Genomic DNA, 9,777 nt, shown 5'->3' on the forward strand with positions numbered 1-9,777 from the left:
CCTCGGCTTGTGGGACAGCCCCAGCGAAGCGGGGGTGCAGGCGGTGCCCCGGGGTAGCGGCAGGCAGCGGGTGCAGGGTCAGGCTGGCCCGGCGGGAGGTGCTACCCGGGAAGCCCGAGCACGGGAGCGCTCCGAGGCCGAAGGGAGGCGAGGGGACGCTAGAGGTAGGTGATGAGCGAGGCTCCGACCTGGCAGCTAGCTCAAAACGGGGGGAAAAAATGGCAAGACAAGCAACCAACCAAGGGGGGAAGTTTTAACGTGAATGTAGCTGCTCTCCTAAAAGCTGACAGGTTAGCGTGGACAGAACAGGTGAGAGGACTTAATGTATAACTTAAATGGCCAAGAAGGGGAGCAAATTTAGACCAATAATAATAATTTTAAAGAGAAAAACATTCAGAGAAATCTATGATACTTCCACTGAGAGGACAGTGCAGATGCCTGCTGCACTGGGGTTTGAGTTCTCAGAACAGAATTTCCCTGGGGTTTTCTACAGGGTAATCAGATTTAAAAGCAACTGTTCAAATCCCCAGCTGTATTTATAACCTTGCCAGCAGCCAGTGCAGAAGGCTTGGGATGCTGTTCTGCTCGCCCAGAGGGAGATATGAAACCTCAAGTACCAAACCAGTCTTACATGCTCCCTTAAGCAGGCCCCAGTAAAGTCTGCTTTCTTCCAAAGGAGATGTTTCTTAAAGTAGTAACCAACACCTGTTTAAAAGGCCAGGAAGTCTTTCTTCTGATTATTCCTTGTCTTTTTGGAAGACAAGTGCCCTAATAGGTACCTCGCACAGTAATTTACCTGCATAGGCAGGTGCAAGAATGCAGAAACTTTGTGAAGAATTCCACTGGCTCTTGAATCTGCACATGTGGTTGGGGGTGTGCAGTATGACATACAGGTTTTGCAGCCAGAATGCTTCTTTACATCAGGAGTAGAGAGAGGATGTTTTTCCCCTTGCAGCCAATATGATGTTTTGTGATGATGAAAAGGAAATACTTCTGATTAAGGGGACAGGGGCTGGCAAAGACTTGTGAGTTGTCTTTTGGGATGAAGTCGAGGGAATTTATTTCCTGTTTTGAGACTGAATATTCTTTTCAAAATCCAGTGTGGTCACAGCCTGAATTAACCTGAATGGCCTTACAGTCATGTGCAGCCAGTGTACCTGGACGTTTCTGATGATGCTTTAGCCATGGAAGAAGTTTATCACTTATATTCTGTCATATGAGAGTGCAGTTGTCATGAATTTGGAGAAACAGAGCTCATCATTAATTTAAAGATCTGGCACAGAGATTCACTTTGTGCTCAGAATCCTCTCTCAAACACTTTTTGAGCAACTGAGCTTAAGCTAAGGTTTGGCATAAGCAGCTGGGGGAGGGAAGCTCAGCTGCTTTTCTGTGTAAAACAAAAGCATGAAGGAATGGTGGAACTGAAACTTACTTTAGAATTTGAACATGCAATAGTGAGAAATGTTTTGCTACCATTTGCTTTGGTGTAGTCTGCTCCATGCAGTGAGTAGATTCAATGGCTGTTTTGTATAAAGCACTGTTCCTGTTCAGACAGGTGGTGCAACCAGGCCTTTTCCTTAACAGATTGAAGTCTACTTAGGCAAGACAAAGGCTCCTTCCTCCCCACTACCCCTCCAAAGAAAAGAGATTTGAGGTGCTTAGCTGTGTCACAATAAGGTAAATCAGAGCCAAAAGTACAGCTCAGATCCTCTAACTCCTCACCTAGCCCCTGAGGTGCCCAGCCGAGTTACCTTCCCACAACTGCACCGCTGGCTTCTGCCATCGCTGTGGCTTTAAGGAGTGGAGCACAGTATGGCTGTAATGCAGCACAGTGGTACAAATGTTTTTCAGATGAGGTTGGCTGCAGGTTGCTGTAGGCATGCCAGGAAAGCTGTTCCACTCTCATATAATTTTGTAAGATCACAGGGGAAAGAAAGATCCTCCAGGTGCATGAGCAGTCTGTCTGCCATGTACTGAGTAGTGCAGCTGACAAAGTGTCTGTCCAAAAAGTCTTCTTCATTGAGCAGGTAATATTTAGTTGCAAAGCTTCAGAGCTTGGCAGGGCTCGAATGGGTAGGTGAACTCCCAGTTGCTGAAGAAAGAAATGGAGTGAGCCTGCCAGCTTGGACACCAAAAGCAGCATCAGGCTGCTGCTCACGGAGTTTGGTATCATCTCCACATGAATCACAATGAGAGTGGTCCAGGGTGCTCCGTAAACTGCCTTAAAAAGGCTTGCCCAGGAGAAGTGGGCATCAGCCGTAATATGTGAAGGAGACTTGAACGTGCAATAGTGAGAAATGTTTTGCTGTTTGCTTTGGTGTAGTCTGCTCCATGCAGTGAGTAGACTCAATGGTAATCACAGGAAAATGTGAAGATTGTGTGATAGGAAGAGCTGGGGTTTTAGATTTGAGGGTCCCACGAGTTGAGCTTTCTTGGGATATTTTCACTTTTACCCACTCATGTTTCCTTTTGCAACTCTCCATTCCCATACTTCTGTTAACTTTCTTACCTCCTCTCCCTCTACTTAAAATCCCCATAATCTGGGCCTTGGAAAAGAGCTCCATGCTGGAAGGATTGGATAAAATGAGGATATTCTACCCAGTAGAGGGCAGTGTGTAAATTTGGAGCCGGTGCAGAGCAATTGGGCAGAGGACACATACAAAGAAGGTTTCTAGAAACGATTGAAGCTGAAAGACCTGCTGCTAGTTCAGATGATTCGGATCTGCGCTCTGTCACTCGATTTTGTTAAAAGTCCTTACCCCTATTTTGTAAACATAGGTTTGGAAAATGACAGAAAATTCAGAAGAATCGCTAGGCATTTGTGTAGCAGGAGCCTGGCTTACTGGTGAGAAATGGGGCAAAGGTTAGAGGGAATCTGTTTAGAGAGCACTGGGAATATGGATGCCAGGAAAGGTCTGCCAGTAGGCAGCAGGGGAAAAAATGGGTTTGAAGGTAGGGGAGTACTGTATCTGTTGGGGATACATGGGACATTTGCCTGTGTGTTAGTTTGTTTTTCAAAAACTACTCTTAGTCCTACTAGCAGCAGCGGCATGCAGGCAGAGCTTCCTTTATGCTCCAAGCCTTTCCTTGCCCTGTGAAACCACCAAGACAGGGGAGGTTGTGATACCATGTATGGTATTCCCCAGTATAAATTCCCTTTATGGGGCACTCCACACCCCACTGAATTCATCCCCCCTGTAGGGACAGTCCTCTGGAAAAGAAAAAAAATCAAAAAAGTCGAAAGGCTTAGAAAATCAGCAGGCACTCCCCATTTCAGCTTTGTTCCTAATTTTTGAGAATAGAAGCAGACTGATTCTGTTATGAAGCTGGATTAATTGGCAGGTCAATGTGTCTGTGGAATAGCATGTTGGTTAGAATTTGGTATAGTAAGTGGCTAATCAGTGTGGGAATTGATATGGGAATGCTAAATCAGCTCAGTTGTGTTACTGTTATGAAGACAGTTGTCAATGAGTAACAAAAATACTTTTCCGAGTCTAATAAATTGCTGTTGTCTGGGAAGAACAGTTCAAGTAAATAGGGTCACATATTTTACTATTAGTATTTTGAGGTTAGAGCCTCTCTTGTGCTGATACTGTAAATGGTAGCTCTTACATGAAAGCGCTCATCTAAACTGACCAAATCAGCAACATCATCTTTAGAAAAGGGGAACTGAAGCACCAAGAGATTCAGTGATTTGCTTAAAGTCACAGAGTGAGGTAGTCTGCAGAAGGGCTAGGAATGGAACATAATTCAGGTCTTCAGAGCCCCATACTAGAAACTTAACCACAATACCATCCTTCCTGTTTTAGTGGGTTTTGTTTTCTTCTCCAGAATCTGAATTTTCATTTAAATGAAACCCCTGAAATCGGAATTCTTTGATTTTGCAAGTAAATTAGACACCACACTGTTTCTGAGTCTCCTTTCAGATACACTGAAACCAGCAGCACTGAGAGAAGTGTGAACCTCCGTCACCCACTTTAACTAGGTATTAAGGTCAGAGTCTGACGTATTTAAACGGGACAGGCCCAAAAGATGCAACTATTGTGACTAGACATTTCCTTACACATCTACATTTTCATGCTATCCATACTATCATTTTCTAAGTTAAGAGATCATAAAGTGGGCTTGACGAATACAGCTCATCCTCTTATCCTTTTAGTCATTTACTTCCAGGTAAAATGGCTATAAAAATGACTCACTTTACACTGATATTAATTATCGTGCTAGATATCACTGAAGAACGATGTGTGTACGACATGTTGGCATAGCATACACAAGTCATTATGCCAGGAATTTGAGATGTCACCAATTTGTTATCAAGCCTCAATAAGCATCATGTCTATGCTTAGACAAGGGCTAGCCAGTCGGTACAGAATTAATAATTTATGTCTGAACTGGAATTTGTGCTGTTCTGCCAATAATGGACAAGTCAGATCCGATCCAGCTATGATGGGTGATAGAAATTAGGTTTTGTCCTCTAAAAAGGATCTCCGTGAGTATTATTTGTGAGAAAGTGCACATCTACTGGTTCAGATGAAAAGCTGTGGGTTTTGGAAGGTAAGTGAAGTAAGCTTAATGGTGTACTAAAACTGAGTAAGAATTGAGCCTCTCCCTCTTGTAGGTTCCTTTGAATAGTCCAAATTGTCTGAAATATATTTCTGTAAGAGATATAAAATGTTATATTTCAAATAAGTAATAAAATAACTGTCTGAGGCTATGAGGAAAGTTTCTTTCTAAGCTGGCTATTCTGGAACTGTTTATTTTAAATTATGTTAGTTCCTTCTTCTGGAGCAGTTAACACTGGTTTCCTTGAGCCCAGACTAAATGGACCCTATCCGATGTTCGGTGGAATTTCTTTGGTTGATATGAAGGCAAATCAAGATTCACATTAGTCTGTTGAATTCAAATGCTGAACAGTTAACCATACAAAAATGTGGTTTGAGTTTTCTACATTTCAGTAGTTCAGACATCCTTCTTGGTAATCAGTTGATTGAAAAAAAAAAAAAAGGAAAGCCTCAAGTTGTTGGTAAAAGCATTGTGAAAGGGCAGCCTGCATTCTGGTGTTTTTTTCATTTTTCATCTCAAATTAGAGATTTGTGTTGCTTGGGGTGGGGGGTAAGGGGTGCACTCATGCGCACGTACTCCATAGTTGATGGAGGAACTTTGGATCCCTAAAAATAATGTTGGTGCTAATTGCAGAGGTAGCAGACTGCTGTTCGTACAGGGGAACTGCTGCTATAAATACTGGACTGGATATTTTAAAGCAGAACCATATGAAGTTAGTTTGGCTTCCAGATACACTTACTGGGCTACAGAGGTTTCAGTGCTGGCTGGAGGAACACGGACCTTGAATTTCACAGCCAGTTGCTAATTTTACTTCATTCTAGCTACCACAATACCTGAGTGATGCTTTCCAAACTAAGCCAATACAGACCTCTGCTCCCTTTCCATTGCCTCCCTCGCTGCCCCAGCAGCTCTCTCTCTTGCTGTTAAAGCCATGGCACTGACCTGTGCTGTGGGTTTTGGAGCTGAGGTTACTGTTTGTGCATGCAGTTAAGAGTCCTCAGGCAGTTATATATCCCATGTAATATGAGAAGGGGATGCTGACTATAAAGAGGACACAGGAGAGGTCATAAGCTTTGGGGAAAATTTATTTTTGAGTGGGAACCTTGGGGACACCAAGCAAAACATAATCCAAAAAGGCTTACAGTGTCTCTTCACTACTATTTTAATGGTATCTTTACCCTCTGCTCTTATAGCTTCCCATTCTTACAGGCATTTTCTACCATTTCTCTTTGTTTTCAATGCCTGTTTAGATTATGTCCTGCACGGTTTACGTGATTATGAATTTGCATTTGCTGCTGGTGGTGAACAGTGTTGATACCCTTTCTGGTGCTCCCATGATTTGGTCTATTCAAACCACATGCAAATACTGAGCTTCTGCTGAAGTAATTCAAAGGTTGTGGAATCAGTTTCTGATGTATTTCATTCATAAGCATAATCCACATATGAGGAGATTTTTATGGTTGGGGTGAGGTGGAGCAAATGACTCAAATGTTCCCTCACCTTTGGTTTTCAGTCCACAGAAACTAGTTAAAATTCATTCTTAGGATGTTCAAACGGACCCAAATCTGAGTTCTATTTCCTTGAATGTAGAGAGACTCAATAATCCAAACTAAAAGGAAAAAAGTGGTCTCGTTCTTAAAGTGAACAAAGACCAATACCATTCTGTTATAGGAGACTGAAGTAGCGTGTAGCAAGCTGAGAAATCAGAAGGTGGTGGCACCGCCGTATCTTGCAGTTTCTCATCCAGATCCAGGTGGACCATCATATTTCTTTCACAATGCACTGAGACACTTTCAGATGACTTGGTTGGATTTTTAATACTTGCAGTCATCAAGCCCAGATCTGAATAAATGACTATTAATGCTCAGCCTTGAGAAAACATCTTTTGTGGGCTTTCTTACTGCATGATATGCTGACCTCCATATTTCTACTGTGATTACAGCAATCTATCTTAATTGACAGATGTTTTTAAAGTTGCAGTCTAATCTCAAAATCATAAACCACCCAAACTCCTATATTGATGGAATGTATTAAGTTCCTGCAGTATCTAATAACTCTTATACCTAACAAACAGAAACTAGTGAATGTGCATCTTTTATTCTACTCTATCTATAGGATAGATCCTATATAGATTTTATTATTGTCTTACGGCTTTGGCTAGTTATTGTGACATACATCTGCAAAGATCTAGGCAAGAAATAGCTCATTTGAATTTTAAGTTCTCGGTTTTCAAAGTATTGAGAAATTAGCCAGCTTTCTGTTCCTCCCCTGTCCCTGGAGAAAGGATAGGTCCTGATAGGTGGCTCAGCAGTCTACTTCAGAATACAAACATTAATTCCTCATTTGCCAAGAAAATTAAAGTTAAAAAAAAGCCCACTGTAATTGCTCTCGTGGAAAAAGAATTGGATTTTTTTTTCTTCAGACATTCTCCCTCTCCAGATTTATTGCAAACCTTGGCCTATTTTACATGTGAACTCAACAAGCTGTGTTCAGAATAGATTAGCTTCACCATATTCCAACTCCAGCTGAATTTCTAGGAATCAGGAGAATAATCTAGCTATTTCTGACACAAGACCTTTACATGTAGAATTTTTGGCATTTGTTGTTAAAGTGGAAAATTAGAATCATTATGCAAAGATATTAATGAAGCATTCTCTAATTTTAGAAAGATCAATATTAGTTAGATACAGACCTCATCACACATGCTTTTGGATTAATTAAGAAGAAATATTACATTATGTAAAATTAGTGTATCTTACCATGCAGGCCTTGATGTCCCCTATCAGTAAATTAGGTAACTGAGAATATGAAAGTGGGAGGAGTGCCCAGCCTGGAGGATTTCCTCCTGGATTTCTGGAGACATCTCACTGAACTGCTCTTGTCGGGAGGTTTGAAGTCTGTGGTGGCTCACTTTTTAAGGGCAGCTTTGTCCTCTGACACCGTGAGAAGTCCTATTATCAGTTATCTTAAACTGGAAAGAAATGCTATGCTATATTTCAATTACAGATCTATTTCAGTTCATTATAATGTCAAAATACTGACAAAATGTCTGGTAATGAGTCGAGGAAGCATTAGATTTAGTCATATACATGACTTGAATCGAGCTTGCCAAGGTAACCTTCAAAAACTTACTGAACATATGAGTAGTGACATGTGATGACCTCAAACCACAAGTCATTCTAATACAACTTTATTCACAGTAAAAACTTTTGGTAAGGTGGCTGGAGCTATTCTTAGGTGCAAACAGTTTAATTTTTTTACTTAGTAGTTCTTTGCTCTAGCTGTCCTGTTCTGGCTCTGTCTCATACCATGACTTGGAGTATGGCCTGAGTAACCTCTCAGTTTCTGCAGCAATACCAAAACTATGTCCATGACTTTCTGGGTTTACTTCTAAACAGAATGATGTCTATATTCCTGATATTACAGCCCCATTCAACATAAATTAATGCAGCCTTCAGGTGATTGCTGGTTTAGTATACATCTAAGCTGAAGTTCCATAATTAGATTTCTCTAATCACCAGTTTAAAAATTCAGATTAGCTGGGTGATAACGTGTCAAGAAAAAGCAGATATAATTCTTCAAATGGTAAGTGTTAGGACTTTTCCTCTCAAGAACTTTTATAGGCAAACAGATGCAATTAAGCACCTACTACAATAATACCAAGAAATACCAATAAACTGATGAATGTATATTTAAATCCTATGCTCTCTCTAATGATTTCCCATATAAATAGTTTACATCCTCTCTCTCTGAGTCTATAAGGAAAGGTTAACATACTAACAGGGAATATGGATTTTCCAGTTAGTCAGTGAGAGCTCTGTCCCTTTCTAATGCTCATGAGTGCTGTGACTTACACATGGCAAAGGTGGAGCATGCACTTACAGACAAGGTCCTGCACATCCTGAGAGGTTTGCCTAGCTTCAGAGGCCTTCAGAGGACATCTTTTGTGAGTTTAGATTTCTTTGCTAAAGGCTTGGCAGGAGGTTCATCAGAGCCCTTCAGACGATTTCCAGTTACAGTAGTACAAACACAGTAACAGTAGTACAATGTCTGTGATCTTAGGATGTTTCTCAGGAATTTTTTTCTTTGTTGAGCAAGGTTAACATTTTGTTCTGTAGTATGTACTGGTTCTTTAATAGGAATGTGATGGATATGCCATGGCTATGGAAGGATACAAACGTGACTTCACATTAGATTTGACTTCCATATCCAAAATGCTGCTAGTAGTGGTTGAGCAAAGATCTCCAAATAGATGTTTTTAGCAAAATGGAAATGCAGGCTTGCACCCAGAATAGAGCAGTGGAGCCCAGACCTTAGCTTTACTGCTAAAATTAGCTTATTTTTGAAGAGAAGAAAAACAAAGACGTTTGACGCTCACTTCTAGATACATTTGTGTTACAAATTTTGAATTAGCTGAATGGCTGCCACCTAACTCCCTCTGTTTTCCTCCCTTCTTTTTGGCTTTTTATTCCTCTCATATTTTACCCTTACTTTCTTAGTGTCCTGTTTTCCCCCGCACAGTTGTTGACCATCGGGCCACAGACCGGGGAAGCCCAGAGTGAGGCTGTGCACTGTGCTGGTGGGGCAATGCTGAGGGATCCCTGCACTGGAGGATTCCAGGTGTCAGGACTGGAAAAAGCAGCTAGCCTGGTTCAAGCACTGGAAAAAACATGTCCTCACTTTTTGCTTGCTCATGGACCATACTAAAAACATGCCACTGGTAAGTCTGCAATGTATAGCAATGTGGTATTCCAGCAGTAAGTTGTGTAGCATTCAACGCTTTTCCTCCTCTGTTTCTGTACAAAACTCAATAAAAAACTTAGTCCGGTACACACACACACACACACATATACACATAAATACATTTACTCTCAGTGGCTGCATTTACCATCAAAGTTGGTAGTGTTTCCTGAAATTGGTTTCTGATCCCCCCGAAAGACTGTGGGTTTTTCTTTTCTTTTTTTTTTTTTAAAGGTTGATTTCAGGGAAACTGAACAATATACATGAAACTCTAAAATATCAACTGTGCAGATAAATTGCGGTATTATGGGTATAAAGCATGTGACCTGCCTCCAGTTCCCTGAATTCCAGTGAATTCCCAGTTTCCACTAGCGGGTGGCAGGCAGATCTGAGTGTGGTTATTTTCTGTTCATTTTGTGCCAACATGTGGTTGTGCTGGTGGGAAAAGGGTAGGAACAGTGGGGGGGTGGG

The 9,777-nt window shown here is 41.3% G+C and overlaps 1 long non-coding RNA gene across 9 annotated transcripts in view; it reads left to right on the forward strand.

Moving 5' to 3' along the window:
* The window catches only part of LOC118451949, a 38,868-nt gene that overhangs the window by 9,140 nt on the left and 19,951 nt on the right, over nucleotides 1–9,777 (forward strand). For 7 of the 9 annotated variants that reach the window (XR_004841556.1, XR_004841548.1, XR_004841552.1 and 4 more), the window contains exons 1-2: nucleotides 7–164; nucleotides 9,066–9,286. This is a non-coding gene — a long non-coding RNA (uncharacterized LOC118451949). Of the gene's footprint in view, nucleotides 1–6; nucleotides 165–1,152; nucleotides 9,287–9,777 lie in introns of those variants that run through there. The other 2 variants (XR_004841555.1, XR_004841551.1) reach the window with 2 other exon arrangements.

This window comes from Egretta garzetta, unplaced genomic scaffold (assembly GCF_000687185.1).
Source record: "Egretta garzetta isolate BGI_Z169 unplaced genomic scaffold, ASM68718v1 scaffold153, whole genome shotgun sequence".
Classification (NCBI taxonomy): domain Eukaryota; kingdom Metazoa; phylum Chordata; class Aves; order Pelecaniformes; family Ardeidae; genus Egretta; species Egretta garzetta.